This window comes from Ambystoma mexicanum, chromosome 4p, assembly GCF_040938575.1.
Source record: "Ambystoma mexicanum isolate Mex_15411 chromosome 4p, UKY_AmexF1_1, whole genome shotgun sequence".
Taxonomy (NCBI): Eukaryota; Metazoa; Chordata; class Amphibia; order Caudata; family Ambystomatidae; genus Ambystoma; species Ambystoma mexicanum.
Window position 1 is genome coordinate 1,248,404,170 of NC_090927.1, and position 14,103 is coordinate 1,248,418,272.

The following is a 14,103-nucleotide window of genomic DNA, read 5'->3' on the forward strand; positions in this document are numbered from 1 at the left end:
GGCTAAGCAACCATACCTGCCCGCACCACTTTGCACTGCTAACACTAACACCCAGGACATAAAAGATGGCATCACAAATGTCATTGATGACATCACTGATGATATCACATGTGTAGCCCCTTTGTTTTTGTTCACTGCCATATATATGTATATATATATATATGCATATTCAGTAAAAAAACGTTGTTAAAGGGACGTTATGGTTCACAGTAAAACCGAAAAACACTTGACATTCGCTAATTAAGGTAAGCTAAGTAACCATAACTGGCGCCACCTACATGCATTGCTAAGACTAACACCCAGGACATCAAAGATGACATCACAAATGTGGGTTGTCAGTAGGGGGTGTTCAGTGGTGATGCCTCCTCCTCACCCCCCTGGAGTTCAGACTAAAGGACATCTACACTGCTTTGTCACCTGGCATATCCTGGTGTGCATCCACCATAGCCTCCTTGGGCCCTTTGAGGGTGGGGGGGTGGCGCTTCACTGTGCCCTTGAGCTCCCGGGGCCCTTTGGCTTATCTGCTCGATCGCCATTCTTTCCGCTCTAACTATAATGCCCTCTGTTTGTGGTTCAACCTAGGACCATGTATGATGTTTTTCTTCAAATACCAGGAAAAGGCACATCTGTAAAATGTAGTTCGATCCCTTTTCACATGTGATAATGCACCAGATAAAGGAGGAAGATTCTCCCCACAAACGTTCAATGCATATTAAATCGATTTAGGCAAAAATGTACTCCAGGCCCAAGGATTGGTTGTGACCAACTTAAAAATTGCTAGCAAGGATGCAGAAAGCCTCTTTGCTCAATACAAATGTTCTACTTCCTGCTACACGACGAAAAGGATGTACATATTGGAAAGTTAGCACTCATAAACATTTTTTTAAAAAATTGGGAGAAATGGTGCTAAACAATGTGCTAGATATGCAGTTATAAAACAGCACAGATGCGTAATAGGTGTGCAAACAGTAATGGTGACTGCTCAGCCGTGTGCTAGGAACGCAGAATTAAAACAGATCAGAAATGTGCTGGGTGTCCAGACAGTTTGGGGGAAATAAAATATAAAGAAATAAAAGTTAGTTTGGGTAAAAGTCTGGGTCAGAATAAAGCTGTAGTGCCCTAGGCATAAGGTGGTCTTGTGGGTTTGTCTAGACTGCATTGGATGTTCCGCTATGATATGAAAAGGCAAGGTAGTTATGTGTTATGTGGGTTGACCCACTGAAATGGTCTAGGTTGTCGGGACTAGTTAGTACCTGGATGGGAGACCGCCTGGGAATACCAGGTGCTGTAGGCTTTTTTGTGCTCCATGTTCAGGAAGTGTGGCATTTCTCAATTGTATTTCAAAACTGCATGGTCTAGCCGACTAGATGCTTAAAGGAACAAAACTCACAAGACCCAGAGCCTATGGCCACAGCGCGCTGAATGCGCCTGATCTTGTCTGATCTCAGATGCTAAGCAGTGTCAGGCCTAGTTAGTACCAGGATGGGAGACCGCCTCGGAATACCAGGTGCTGTAGGCTTTTTTGTGCTCCATGTTCAGGAAGTGTGCCATTTCTCAATTGCCTTTCAAAACTGCATGGCCTAACCCGACTAGATGCTTAAAGGTACAAAACTCACAAGGCTCAGAGTCTATGGCCACACCACACTGATTGCGCCCGTACTCGTCTGATCTCGGAAACTAAGCAGTGTCGGCCTTAGTTAGTACCTGCCTGGGAATATCAGGGCATGTAGGCTTTTTTTGTGCTCCATGTTCAGGAAGTGATCCATTTCTCAATTGTCTTTCAAAACTGCATGATCTTGCCGACTAGATGCTTAAAAGTACAAAACTCACTAAGCACAGAGCCTACAGCCACACAACACTGAATGCACTCGATCTCATCTGATCTTGGAAGCTAAGCAGTGTTGGGCCTAGTTAGTACCTGGATGGGAGACTGCCTGGGAATACCAGGTGCTGTAGGCTTTTTTGTGCTCCATGTTCAGGAAGTGAGCCATTTCTCAATAGTTTTTCAAAACTGCATGGTCTAGCCGACTAGATGCTTAAAAGTACAAAACTCACTAGGCCCAGAGCCTACGGCCACAGCACAGTGAATGCGCCCAATCTCGTCTGATCTCGGAAGCTAAGCAGTGTTGGGCGAAGTTAGTACCAGGATTGGAGACCGCCTGGGAAAACCAGGTGCTGTAGGCTTTTTTGTGCTCTATGTTCAGGAATTGAGCCATTTCTCAATTGTTGTTCAAAACTGCATGGTCTAGCCGACTAGATGCTTAAAAGAACAAAACTCACTAAGCCCAGAGCCTACGGCCACACCGCGCATGCAGTGTCGGGCCTAGTTAGTACCTGGATGGGAGACTGCCTGGGAATACCAGGTGCTGTAGGCTTTTTTGTGCTCCATGTTCAGGAAGTGAGCCAATTCTCAATTGTCTTTCAAAACTGCATGGTCTAGCCGACTAGATGTTTAAAAGTACAAAACTCACTAGGCCCAGAGCCTACGCTACACCAAACTGAATGCGCCATCTTGTTTGATCGCAGAAGCTAAGCAGTGTTGGGCCTAGTTAGTACCTGAATGGGAGACCACATGGGAATACCAGGTGCTATAGGCTTTTTTTTGTGCTCCATGATAAGTAATTGTGCAACCTCTCAATTATTTTTCAAATTTGCTTATGTTTCCAAAATAATTGAATCCCTTTTTATAGCGGAAATGTTGGACAACAACATGAGGCCTGGAGCTACCTATTTACATAGAATTAACATACAGGTAGTGTGTTCATGGGTAATACATCGACCTTCACATGTAATGCAGTAGAGAGAATATTGAGTCATTCAAGAGGCTGGAAAGAAAGACATTATTGTGTTGGTTGTTCTCTCCACCTCCCTGCAACAGAAACAGGATGGATGGAGTAAAGTTATCCTACCAGACATAGGAGTCCTGAATGGGCCCACAAGTCTTATATATCTCGCCTGATCAAGTGATGAGCGTGGCATCATGTTGCAAGTGGCTTTATGGCTTAGCTTACTAAATGCAAATGCTTAAGAGTAATAGTCTTAGCATTTGTAGTACCCGTGGCCATACCACTGAATGCGCCTGATCTCAGAAGCTAAGCAGTGTTGGGCCTAGTTAATACCTGGATGGGAGACTGCCTGGGAATACCAGGTGCTGTAGGCTTTTTTGTGCTATATGTTCAGGAAGTGAGCCATTTCTTAATTGTCTTTCAAAACTGCATGGTCTAGCCGACTAGATGCTTAAAAGTACAAAACTAGCTAGGCCCAGAGCCTTCGGCCACACCACACTGAATGCAGTCTGATCTCAGAAGCTAAGAAGTGTTGGGCCTAGTTACTACCTGGATGGGAGACTGCCTGGGAATACCAGGTGCTGTAGACTTTTTTGTGCTCCATGTTCAGGAAGTGAGCCATTTCTCAATTGTCTTTCAAAACTGCATGGTCTAGCCGACTAGATGCTTAAAAGTACAAAACTCAATAGGGCCAGAACCTACAGCCACACGATCTCATCTGATCTCGGAAGCTAAGCAGTGTCATGCCTAGTTAGTACCTGGATGGGAGACCGCCTGGGAATACCAGGTACTGTAAGCATTTTTGTGATCCATGTACAGGAAGTGAGCCATTTCTCAATTGTCTATCAAAACTGCATGGTCTAGCCGACTAGATGCTTAAAAGTACAAAACTCACTAGGCCCAGAGCCTACAGCCACAGCACAGTGAATGCACCCAATCTCGTCTGATCTTGGAAGCTAAGCAGTGTTGGGCCTAGTTAGTACCTGGATGGGAGACCACCTGGGAATACCAGGTGCTGTCGGCATTTTTTGTGCTCGATGATAAGTAATTGTGCAACTTCTCAATTACTTTTCAAATTTGCTTATGTTTCCAAAATAACTGAATCCCTTTTTATAGCGGAAATGTTGGACAACAACATGAGGCCTGGAGCTACCTATTTACATAGAATTAACATACAGGTAGTGTGTTCATGGGTAATACATCGACCTTCACATGTAATGCAGTAGAGAGAATATTGAGTCCATCAAGAGGCTTGAAAGAAAGCCATTATTGTGGTGGCTGTTCTCTCCACCTCCCTGCAACAGAAACAGGATGGATGGAGTAAAGTTATCCTACCAGACATAGGAGTCCTGAATGGGCCCACAAGTTTTATATATCTCACCTGATCGTGCCTGATCAAGTGATGAGCATTGTATCATGTTGCAGGTGGCTTTATGGCTTAGCTTACTAAATGCAAATTGCTTAAGAGTAATATTCTTAGCGTTTCTAGTGCCTATGGCCATACCATACTGAATGCACCTGATCTTGCCTGATCTCAGAAGTTCAGCAGTGTTGGCTCTAGTTAGTACCTGGATGGGAGACCGCCTGGGAATACCAGGTGCTGTAGGCTTTTCTGTGTTTCATGTTCAGGAAGTGAGCCATTTCTCAATTGTCTTTCAAAGCTGCATGGTCTAGCAGACTAGATGCTTAAAAGTACAAAACTCACTAGGCCTAGAGCCTGCGGCCACACCACACTGAATGCCCCAATCTCGTCTGATCTCGGAAGCCAAGCAGTGTCAGGCCTTGTTAGTACCTGGATGGGAGACCGCCTGGGAATACCAGGTGCTGTAGGCTTTTTTGTGCTCCATGTTCAGGAAGTGAGCCATTTCTTAATTGTCTTTCAAAACTGCATGGTCTAGCCGACTAGATTCTTAAAAGTACAAAACTCACTAGGTCCGGAGCCTACAGCCACACCACACTGAATGCGCCTGATCTCATTTGATCTTGGAAGCTAAGCAGTGTCAGGCCTAGTTAGTACCTGGATGGGAGACCGCATGGGAATACCAGGTGCTGTAGGCTTTTTTGTGCTCCATGTTCAGGAAGTGAGCCATTTCTTAATTGTCTTTCAAAACTGCATGGTCTAGCCGACTAGATTCTTAAAAGTACAAAACTCACTAGGTCCAGAGCCTACAGCCACACCACACTGAATGCGCCTGATCTCATTTGATCTTGGAAGCTAAGCAGTGTCAGGCCTAGTTAGTACCTGGATGGGAGACCGCATGGGAATACCAGGTGCTGTAGGCTTTTTTGTGCTCCATGTTCAGGAAGTGAGCCATTTCTCAATTGTCTTTCAAAACTGCATGGTCTAGCTGACTAGATTCTTAAAAGTACAAAACTCACTAGGCCCAGATCCTAACGCCACACCACACTGAATGCGCCCGATCTCGTCTGATCTCAGAGGGCCTAGTTATTAACTGGATGGGATTCTGTTTCGGAATACCAGGAGCTGTAGGCATTTTTTTGTGCTCCATGATAAGTAACTGTGCAACTTCTCAATTACTTTTCAAATGTGCTTATGTTTACAAAATAATTGAATCCCTTTTTATAGCGGAAATGTTGGACAACAACAAGAGGCCTGGAGCTACCTATTTACATTGAATTAACATACAGGTAGTGTGTTCATGGGTAATAAATCGATCCTTCACATGTAATGCAGTAGAGAGAATATTGAGTCCATCGAGAGGCTTGAAAGAAAGCCATTATTGTGTTGGTTGTTCTCTCCACCTCCCTGCAACAGAAACAGGATGGATGGAGTAAAGTTATCCTACCAGACATAGGAGTCCTGAATGGGCCCCAAGTCTTATATATCTCGCCTGATAGAGCCTGATCGAGTGATGAGCGTTGTATCATGTTGCAGGTGGCTTTATGGCTTAGCTTACTAAATCCAAATGCTTAAGAGTAATATTCTTAGCATTTCTAATGACTAGGCCACACCACACTGAATGTGTCGGATCTTGGAAGCTAAGCAGTGTTGGGCCTAGTTAGTACCTGGATGGGAGACTGCCTGGGAATACCAGGTGCTGTAGGCTTTTTTTGTGCGCCATGTTCAGGAAGTGAGCCATTTCCCAATTGTATTTCAAAACTGCATGGTCTAGCCGACTAGATGCTTTAAAGTACAAAACTCACTAGGCGCGGGGCCTACGGCCACACCACACTGAATGCGCCTGATCTCATCTGATCTCAGAAGCTAAGCAGTGTCAGGCCTAGTTAGTACCTGGATGGGAGACCGCATGGGAATACCAGGTGCTGTAGGCTTTTTTGTGCTCCATGTTCAGGAAGTGAGCCATTTCTCAATTGTCTTTCAAAACTGCATGGTCTAGCTGACTAGATTCTTAAAAGTACAAAACTCACTAGGCCCAGATCCTAAGGCCACACCACACTGAATGCGTCTGATCTCGGAGGGCCTAGTTAATAACTGGATGGGATTCTGTTTGGGAATACCAGTGGCTGTAGGCTTTTCTGTGTTCCATGTTCAGGAAGTGAGCCATTTCTCAATTGTCTTTCAAAACTGCATGGTCTAGCCGACTAGATGCTTAAAAGTACAAAACTCACTAAGCCCAGAGCCTATGGCCACACCACACTGAATGTGCCCAACCTTGTCTGCTCTCGGAAGCTAAGCAGTGTCAGGCCTAGTTAGTACCTGGATGGGAGACCGCCTGGGAATACCAGGTGCTGTAGGCTTTTTTGTGCTCCATGTTCAGGAAGTGAGCCATTTCTTAATTGTCTTTCAAAACTGCATGGTCAAGCCGACTAGATTCTTAAAAGTACAATACTCACTAGGCGTGGAGCCTACGACCACACCACACTGAATGCGCCTGATCTCATTTGATCTTGGAAGCTAAGCAGTGTCAGGCCTAGTTAGTACCTGGATGGGAGACCGCATGGGAATACCAGGTGCTGTAGGCTTTTTTGTGCTCCATGTTAAGGAAGTGAGCCATTTCTCAATTGTCTTTCAAAACTGCATGGTCTAGCTGACTAGATTCTTAAAAGTACAAAACTCACTAGGCCCAGATCCTAAGGCCACACCACACTGAATGCGCCCGATCTCGTCTGATCTCGGAGGGCCTAGTTAATAACTGGATGGGATTCTGTTTGGGAATACCAGGTGCTGTAGGCTTTTTTTGTGCTCCATGATAAGTAATTGTGCAACTTCTCAATTACTTTTCAAATTTGCTTATGTTTCCAAAATAATTGAATCCCTTTTTATAGCGGAAATGTTGGACAACAACATGAGGCCTGGAGCTACCTATTTACATAGAATTAACATACAGGTAGTGTGTTCATGGGTAATAAATCGACCATCAGATGTAATGCAGTAGAGAGAATATTGAGACCATCAAGAGGCTTGAAAGAAAGCCATTATTTATTTATTTATTTTTATTTTATTGTAAAACTTCAGTTCAATATACAATATCAAACTTTTGTTACATTAAATTAAATTAAATCCAATCCACCTCCCAATTCCAAACAAACAGTCCAAGTTAGATAAGCTCAAAAGAAAAAGAGAGAGAGAAAAGCAACAAAAAGATCCAAATCATCAGTTTCCTTTGGACAAAATGTGTAGCTCAGGTTTTGAGGCATGTTGCAAAACTGGATCGAGAAAATTAATCAGGCTGCAGGAGAGCTTGATGTTTTGACCTGCTACAACATGATCCCACCAATCATCAGCGTCATACATTTGAGGTTTAAATTCATTCAGATGCAGTTCACGTTGGTCAGTCAACATTGGACACGCAGTTACAAGATGTTTTAAGGACTCAACTTCCGATGATTTGCAGAACCGACAACTGTTGATTGCGATTTCTTTGTTTTTGCGTAACCATAGCATTTTGTTTGTGTTTAAGGCATTCAGACGAAATCTCAAGAACTGCTTCCTGTGATGGCGTGATGGACAGTTCGTAAGGTATTTTGGTTGGTGATGCAATTTTACCAAACTTCTAGAAGGGGGCAGGGTGGATTTGAAGGGCTAGCCTGTTATTGTATGTTAAAATCCAATCCCACGCGGCTAGCTTCTTTTTGGCATGTTGGGGACGCATAAGGAGCTCTTCTTCACATATGTTTGCATCGACCATAATTGCGTTGAGTTTGGTCTTCCATGTTAGTAGAAGAGATGAAACTGCATCATCGTTTTCATTCTTATAGATTTTATATGCAGGAATTTTGTCGCCAAGTAGCATTTTGCGTAGTGTAGATAACGATTTCCAAATGACTGTCATGTAGATTGAGTTTAGGGCTAATTCAAATCTCAGAGCCGAAATTGAGATGTAGTTTGGTAGGCCTAAAACACGCCTCCAAAACTTCCCTGCTAGTCTATGCCATAGATTGTGGTTTACATTCCACGCTGATTCACCACCAAACGTGAGTGTTGGAATTACCTTCTGGAGGTAGAACATGACTACAGGAGAGATAGAGAATTTCCCGTAGTCCTTGTTAATTTTGGCTTCTTGTAGACTTAGATTTTTAGTTCTGTCCATTAGATCGCTAATCCAGGCGGCTCCACAGACGGAGTCATTTATCATTACGCCCAGACAGCGAATAGATTTGACGACGTTTAGGCTTTTTTTTTCAATAAACCATCTGAAACATTTATCTTTCTTGAAGTGCTTTGTCCTATACACATGATCTTAGGTCTTTCGATGTTTAGGTGCAGATCATTTGTACTTAGATACTCATTCAGGCGGATTATGAGATGTTGTAGCCCAATTTGTGTTTGATCTATTAACACAATGTCGTCAGCGTAAACCAAGCAATTCAATTGAGTTCCATTAAGCTTTGGTGGAAAACAGTGTAGATTTGCAAGAAATAGTTTGAAGAGATCAGCAGCCAGGGGGCAGCCCTGCTTGACCCCTTTGTATGTTCTTATTGGTAGAGTAAGATCGCCTTGAGAATGTACTCTTATTTGAATAGAGGTGTTAGTATGTAAGGCGATAATGAGATATAACAGCTGCTCGGGGCATTTCCAGGATCGTAATTTAGCCCATAGTTTACTGCGATTGATAGCATCAAAAGCTTGCCGCAGATCGACAAAGGCAAAAATGATTTTTTTCTTTGCCTCCATCGCTGACAATTTTAGGATGGTCAAAATTGTAAGATGTTACATCGACTCCGACTTGACTCGTGAAGCCAGTTTGACGACAATCATGCTTGCCAACCAAAAGGGCCCATTGCACCAATCTTTGGCGCAGGTAGGAGCCGAATATTTTGTCAATTGTATCAAGAAGGGCAATAGGGAGATAGTTTGCCGGGTCGACTCTACTGCCCTTCTTGTATATTGGCACCACAATGGCTTTTGACCATGAAGAGGGTAATTGCATGCTGTATGCAATCTGCAAGAATAACCCGTTTATGAATTTCTCCCAATGAGCTTTATGCTTTTTAAGCATAAGATTGGAGATTTGGTCAGGGCCAGCAGCTCTCGAGTTCTTTAGCTTGGAGATCGAAAGTTCTAGCTCTGTGGATGATGGTGTTATCTCCCAAGCAGTGATTATAGATTTGGTTGGTGTAGATTCCTCAATTGCTGGCTTTTCATAGATTAACGTGAGTACTCGCACTATTTGGTGCTGTAATTTCATTAGAGATTGAGGTTGTGGATTTAGAACAACCATGATTCAAAATTGACCAGATTTCACGAGTGTTCTTAGTCACGAGATGCTTTAGCATAGTTTCTGCTCGACTTTGGTCGATTATTATTGAATGAGGTCTTAACCAATCCCGATAAATCTGGCGCCGTTCTTTGACTTTCCTTATTTTGTCGCACGAATTACAAGACTCTTTCTTGATCGACCGAAGATCTTTCCTTAGATTTTTTTTTGCTAAAACTATTGTTGTAGAATATAAATGTTTCGGAGTGGATCCAAAAGTTCTTGAATTTGAGATTGTCATAGTTAAGTCCGCTAGTAAAGGCTTATATTCAATAATTTACAGCGCTTTTAGGCTGTGGCTTAAAGATGTAATTAAGCAACCATTTGTTACGAGCCTATTGCCAGTGGCATTCGCTGACAGTTGAAAGGGATGTTTGTCTGGCGCCCTGCAGCTGTCTTCTTTCCATACTAGCCTTAGCAGATTGTGGTCACTATGTATCATCGGTTTCACGTTGAGAGATGTTACTTTGTCAAAGAAATTCAACGAGGCCCAGATGTAATCAAGAGTGTTGTTCCTTGCCAGGCCGTGCCAGGTTGGTTTGGAGGGTTGGTCACCGTTGATGGATCCATTCAGCATTTGACAATGGCGTAAGGAGAGAGCGTGCGACCAGGGTTGACCTCTTAGAGCGACTTCATTATCTGGAAGCCGAGTATTTATCTTCGTGATAGGATCGTATTTGAACCAGCTACAATTGAGGTCACCGCATACAATCACAGAGACGTTGTTGTAGGCAAGGTAAGTGTCGTCAATTAAAGTTGACACAGTTTGAATGAAGAATGTTGCCGAAATCATCACAGGATTCCAATATCTGTTAATTATTAACAGGTTAGACATGTTGTTAGACAAGGATAGTCGAACCAGAGTACTTTGAACAAACGGATTTGGGTTGACAGAGGCCACAAGTGTCCACCAGTTCTGAGTTATCAATCCAGCATAGGGACGACCCTTGCTGTTTTTTCTGGCTAGATTGATAAGAGTGGTTAATCCATCGCAGGTCGGAGAATCCCAAAGCCATTTTTCCTGCAAGCAAATGGCAAAGACCTCCTCCAAGGGTTCAGAGAAGGTATTAAAGAGATGGGTAAATCCTCGGTATTCCATGAGAGTAGTATTAGCTCCTGTTGAGGGGTATTATCTCATTGTTACTTACGAGGTCCCTTGGGTACTCTTTTCACACTGGTAGATCGACCTTCAGGAGCCTGATGTGTCATGTCTTGATAGTTTGCTTGAGAGGGGGCTAAGGATTGTCGCAGAGCGAGTCGCTGATTGACCCAGCGAAACTATCCCTTTTGTCATTTTTTTGAACTTTTTTGGGTGATCTCGTGGTAGTTGGTTCGACGGTGAGATCAAAGCCATAGAGCAAGAGGTGTTCATTCACCTGCAGCAACAGATTTTTTACTGCAGCAGAAGAGATGTGCAATAGTACTTGATCAGTGGACAGTTCGGTTATGTATTCAACAATTTTAATGTCATCAGATGAGATGGATCGTACTTGAGGGATGCAAGCAAATAGTTTTAGTATATTTGCTCGGTTTAAATTGACCTCATTTCCGTCTGAATGAATATTTTGAAGCCGAAGTTTCCACAGACAAGATGTTTTTTCTAGGTTAGAGGTCCCACCTAGACCAGAAGCTGTATGCGAGCCAGAATTCCGCTGGTTCATAGTTTGTTTAGGATTTAGTCTTGAGTTTAACAATGGCAATTGGACCCTCTTAGTGATGATTTGAAGTTGTTTTCCATGTGCTCCAGATTGTGGCTTCCGTACGGCAGCTTTTACAGAGGAAATTCTCTCCTCAGATTGCTCAAACATATCAGCCTCATTTGCAACAGTGCAACCGTCAGTTGTGGCATCAGTATCGACCGAGTAGGTCGATAAGTTCCATAGGTCATTAGATGAATCTGAGGTAGCACTATAGATAGAAATGTCACTGGAGGCCACTCGTCGCCGTTTAGCCGTGTTCCTGGAAGGCTGTGAGGTGATACCTGAGACTTGTGCGGAACAGATTGGAGCTGTAGGAACTTACTAAGTAGAATTTGATTTCCGATCAAATAAACTTGTTTTCTTTAGAGTGGTGATGTTTCTTATGAATTTTTTCACATTTTGTTGAGCATTTTTCTGAGAAACAGTTTTTTTCTTTGGATCTTTTGCAGGTTTGGCAGATGCTCTTTGCAAGTTGATTTGTAAGCTAGTTGTTATAGTTTTGGCAGGACCTTTAAAGATGTTAAAAGTGTTGGCTGGCAAGTGGTCATGGGCGACTGCTTTGTTTTGTGCAGGAGGATCGTTCGACTGTGAACTGATGTCTTGCGTCAAAGGAGTCTCGACATTCAATTTGCTTTGAGTACTTTCAGAGTCAGCAGATGCAGTGCCCGCCAAAGGCGGGATTAGGACAACCTCTTTAACAAACAGTTCAGGGGGTATCAGACCATGTGAGGGAAGGGTTTTGAATGAGGTTTCTCGCATGTCTGGTCGATCCATTGATGAAGATTTGGTATTTTTACGCAACCATTTCACTGATTCAGCCAGACTTTCAATTAGAGTATCATTTTGGCAATGGTGGCGAGCAGCCAAATCGCTCAGCCTTTCTTGCCACCTCAAAGATTTTCCGGCTTCCTTCTCCATCTGGGCTTGCAAGAAGCCAGAGAAGTGCTCAATTTTCTCGATTTTTGTAGTCAGACTTGAGATTGCAGCCCCTTGGTCGCTTATTGTCTCTATCAGAGATTCAAGTAATTTGGTAAATGGAGCAAGTGCAACAGCAGAGGCAGCAAGAACATTATTGTTGATCTGAGAGAGGGCTTCAACAGAGATACTGAGGGGAGGTGAAACGAAATCATGAGACATCAAAGAGCATAATGAGCTCTCCAGGTTGAATTGTGGATTTGAAGGAGCGAGGCTTCTAGTAAGATTTGAAGAATGAGTGTCTTCTGGAGGTTGAGTGGATGAAACCTGAGGAGTGCTTGCATTCAACATGGACCTAGCACTCGTATATGGAGTTTGAGGATTGCTTTTGCCTTTTAACGCTGCAATGCGTTGCAAGCGACTAGCCCAGGCAATAGCGCTCCAGTCTAGGTGAGTTTGGAGAGGTGGGGGTGCCTTTGGAAGAGTTGAAGCAAGTAAGAGCAGAGGCTCAACGGTGGCCATAACGGTGGGGCCCCTCATAGAGGGTCCGGGAGCCTCAGGCGCTTGACATGCCAAGGCGCTGTCATTGCCAAATTCAGTGGTATCTGTAGCCAATCTAGAAAGGCTTGCACCCTGTTTCGTCTTCATGATGGATTTATTTAGTGAACTAGGGAAAAAAATTGAAGCCAGTGGACTTGAGGCAGCCTCGGAGACCCTCGTGAGATTTTTCTCGCTTGATGTTACATTATTATTTAAAGGGGAATTTGAAAGTAAAGAAAGCGTTTCCGTAATCACTGGAAATTGTTGTGAAAGAACATGAGTAAAAGTACCCGAGGGTAAAGGTACGGCTTGTGAAGGAAGACCAGGTGTAGATTTCATTTGACGAAGAATATTACTGTCAAAAGGTGGACAGTTTGAGACAACATTTGAAAGAAGAAACCTGTTGTCGTAGGCTGATGGCTACATAAGTTAGGGGCAAACAACAGATTTGATCCATCAGAAAGAGGGATCCTTAAAAGTTCCTTGTCGCTAACTAAAAAGGGCAAGAGTCATTTTGCAGTCAAAGTCTCTGGATTGACCAAGGAAGCAGTTGCCAGAACTGACCAAGAGAATGAGGAGGCAATTGGAGCCGATTCAAGAGTATTTGCATGAAGGTTGCGTGCAGGGGACTTTGGGGCTGCCGGAGTACTGAAAGAGATACATGAGTGGTTCGTGGGGGTAGCCGTAAGAGTGCCTGTGTAAATTGGTAAACATGTCTCGCAGTCGTCGAGGGGGGCGGCCAAGGGGAGGGCAGACTCGCTGCCTGTGTCGGCTCCTCCATGAACAAGGACGTTAGCCGTCAAGACAGGCTTGCAAAAAGGTCTTTCTTTGTAGGCAGTTGAAAATGAAGCCTGAGTGGAAACGGCTCGGACCGTGGGGCGTGCAGCAAGCGGTAAACTAGGGGGGTCTGAGTCTAAGCTTGGGCGGCCAGGCAGTGATGAAGTTGCAAATGTCATTGAAGGCGCCGCCGGAGCCTGAGCATGTGAAGGCAATGTGGCAAGAAGTGCGCGACCAGCAGCTTTGCTTACCTTGACTCCAGTGGAAGCTTTCATCGTTGACCATGGATTGAGGCGTCAATGTTGCGAGGCTTTCTTGCGTGTCTGTGGGCCCTCGGTTAAAAGAGTCATTACACGCAGTTGAAGAGGGAGGGCAGGCGGGGCAGCGGGCTAGGAGCATACTGGAGCAGACTGGGACGCAGCTCCTTCACTCCCCGCTGCACGGAAATGCAGGTTTGAGCAGGTAACCCAACAGAAATGAAAGCAGGACTGAAGAGTAGTGCAGCTCCTCTTGGATCCACAGATTAGTCAGTTACCAGGCAACCAGCTGTAAACAGCAAAAACAGCAGAGTTCTGTCGCCCTTGTCTCCTCGTCGGGCTTAATGCGGCAAGGGCGGCTGGGAGATGTTTTTAAAGGCACTTCCTGGGGGCGTAGCCTGCAGCCGGCATGTGTAACGTGACTGGCTTCGCGTTGTATCAGCTATGT

General features: G+C 44.2%; 4 non-coding genes and 7 pseudogenes across 4 annotated transcripts; all 11 read left to right on the forward strand.

The window, feature by feature from the left end:
• Positions 1-1,400: 1,400 nt before the first annotated feature.
• Positions 1,401-1,519, forward strand: LOC138457774 (5S ribosomal RNA; annotated as a pseudogene).
• A 321-nt stretch (positions 1,520-1,840) lies between these two features.
• On the forward strand, positions 1,841-1,959 carry LOC138455002 (5S ribosomal RNA). Its single transcript, XR_011261651.1, has one exon. It is a non-coding gene; the product is annotated as a 5S ribosomal RNA (ribosomal RNA).
• Positions 1,960-2,065: 106 nt separating this feature from the next.
• On the forward strand, positions 2,066-2,184 carry LOC138457877 (5S ribosomal RNA; annotated as a pseudogene).
• A 1,507-nt stretch (positions 2,185-3,691) lies between these two features.
• Positions 3,692-3,810, forward strand: LOC138455390 (5S ribosomal RNA; annotated as a pseudogene).
• A 466-nt stretch (positions 3,811-4,276) lies between these two features.
• On the forward strand, positions 4,277-4,395 carry LOC138456088 (5S ribosomal RNA; annotated as a pseudogene).
• A 106-nt stretch (positions 4,396-4,501) lies between these two features.
• On the forward strand, positions 4,502-4,619 carry LOC138457460 (5S ribosomal RNA; annotated as a pseudogene).
• Positions 4,620-4,725: 106 nt separating this feature from the next.
• Positions 4,726-4,844, forward strand: LOC138455085 (5S ribosomal RNA). The gene has a single exon (XR_011261729.1). It is a non-coding gene; the product is annotated as a 5S ribosomal RNA (ribosomal RNA).
• A 106-nt stretch (positions 4,845-4,950) lies between these two features.
• LOC138455086 (5S ribosomal RNA) lies at positions 4,951-5,069 on the forward strand. The gene has a single exon (XR_011261730.1). It is a non-coding gene; the product is annotated as a 5S ribosomal RNA (ribosomal RNA).
• Positions 5,070-5,961: 892 nt separating this feature from the next.
• On the forward strand, positions 5,962-6,080 carry LOC138463214 (5S ribosomal RNA). Its single transcript, XR_011265800.1, has one exon. It is a non-coding gene; the product is annotated as a 5S ribosomal RNA (ribosomal RNA).
• Positions 6,081-6,387: 307 nt separating this feature from the next.
• On the forward strand, positions 6,388-6,506 carry LOC138457512 (5S ribosomal RNA; annotated as a pseudogene).
• A 106-nt stretch (positions 6,507-6,612) lies between these two features.
• On the forward strand, positions 6,613-6,731 carry LOC138455610 (5S ribosomal RNA; annotated as a pseudogene).
• Positions 6,732-14,103: the final 7,372 nt, after the last annotated feature.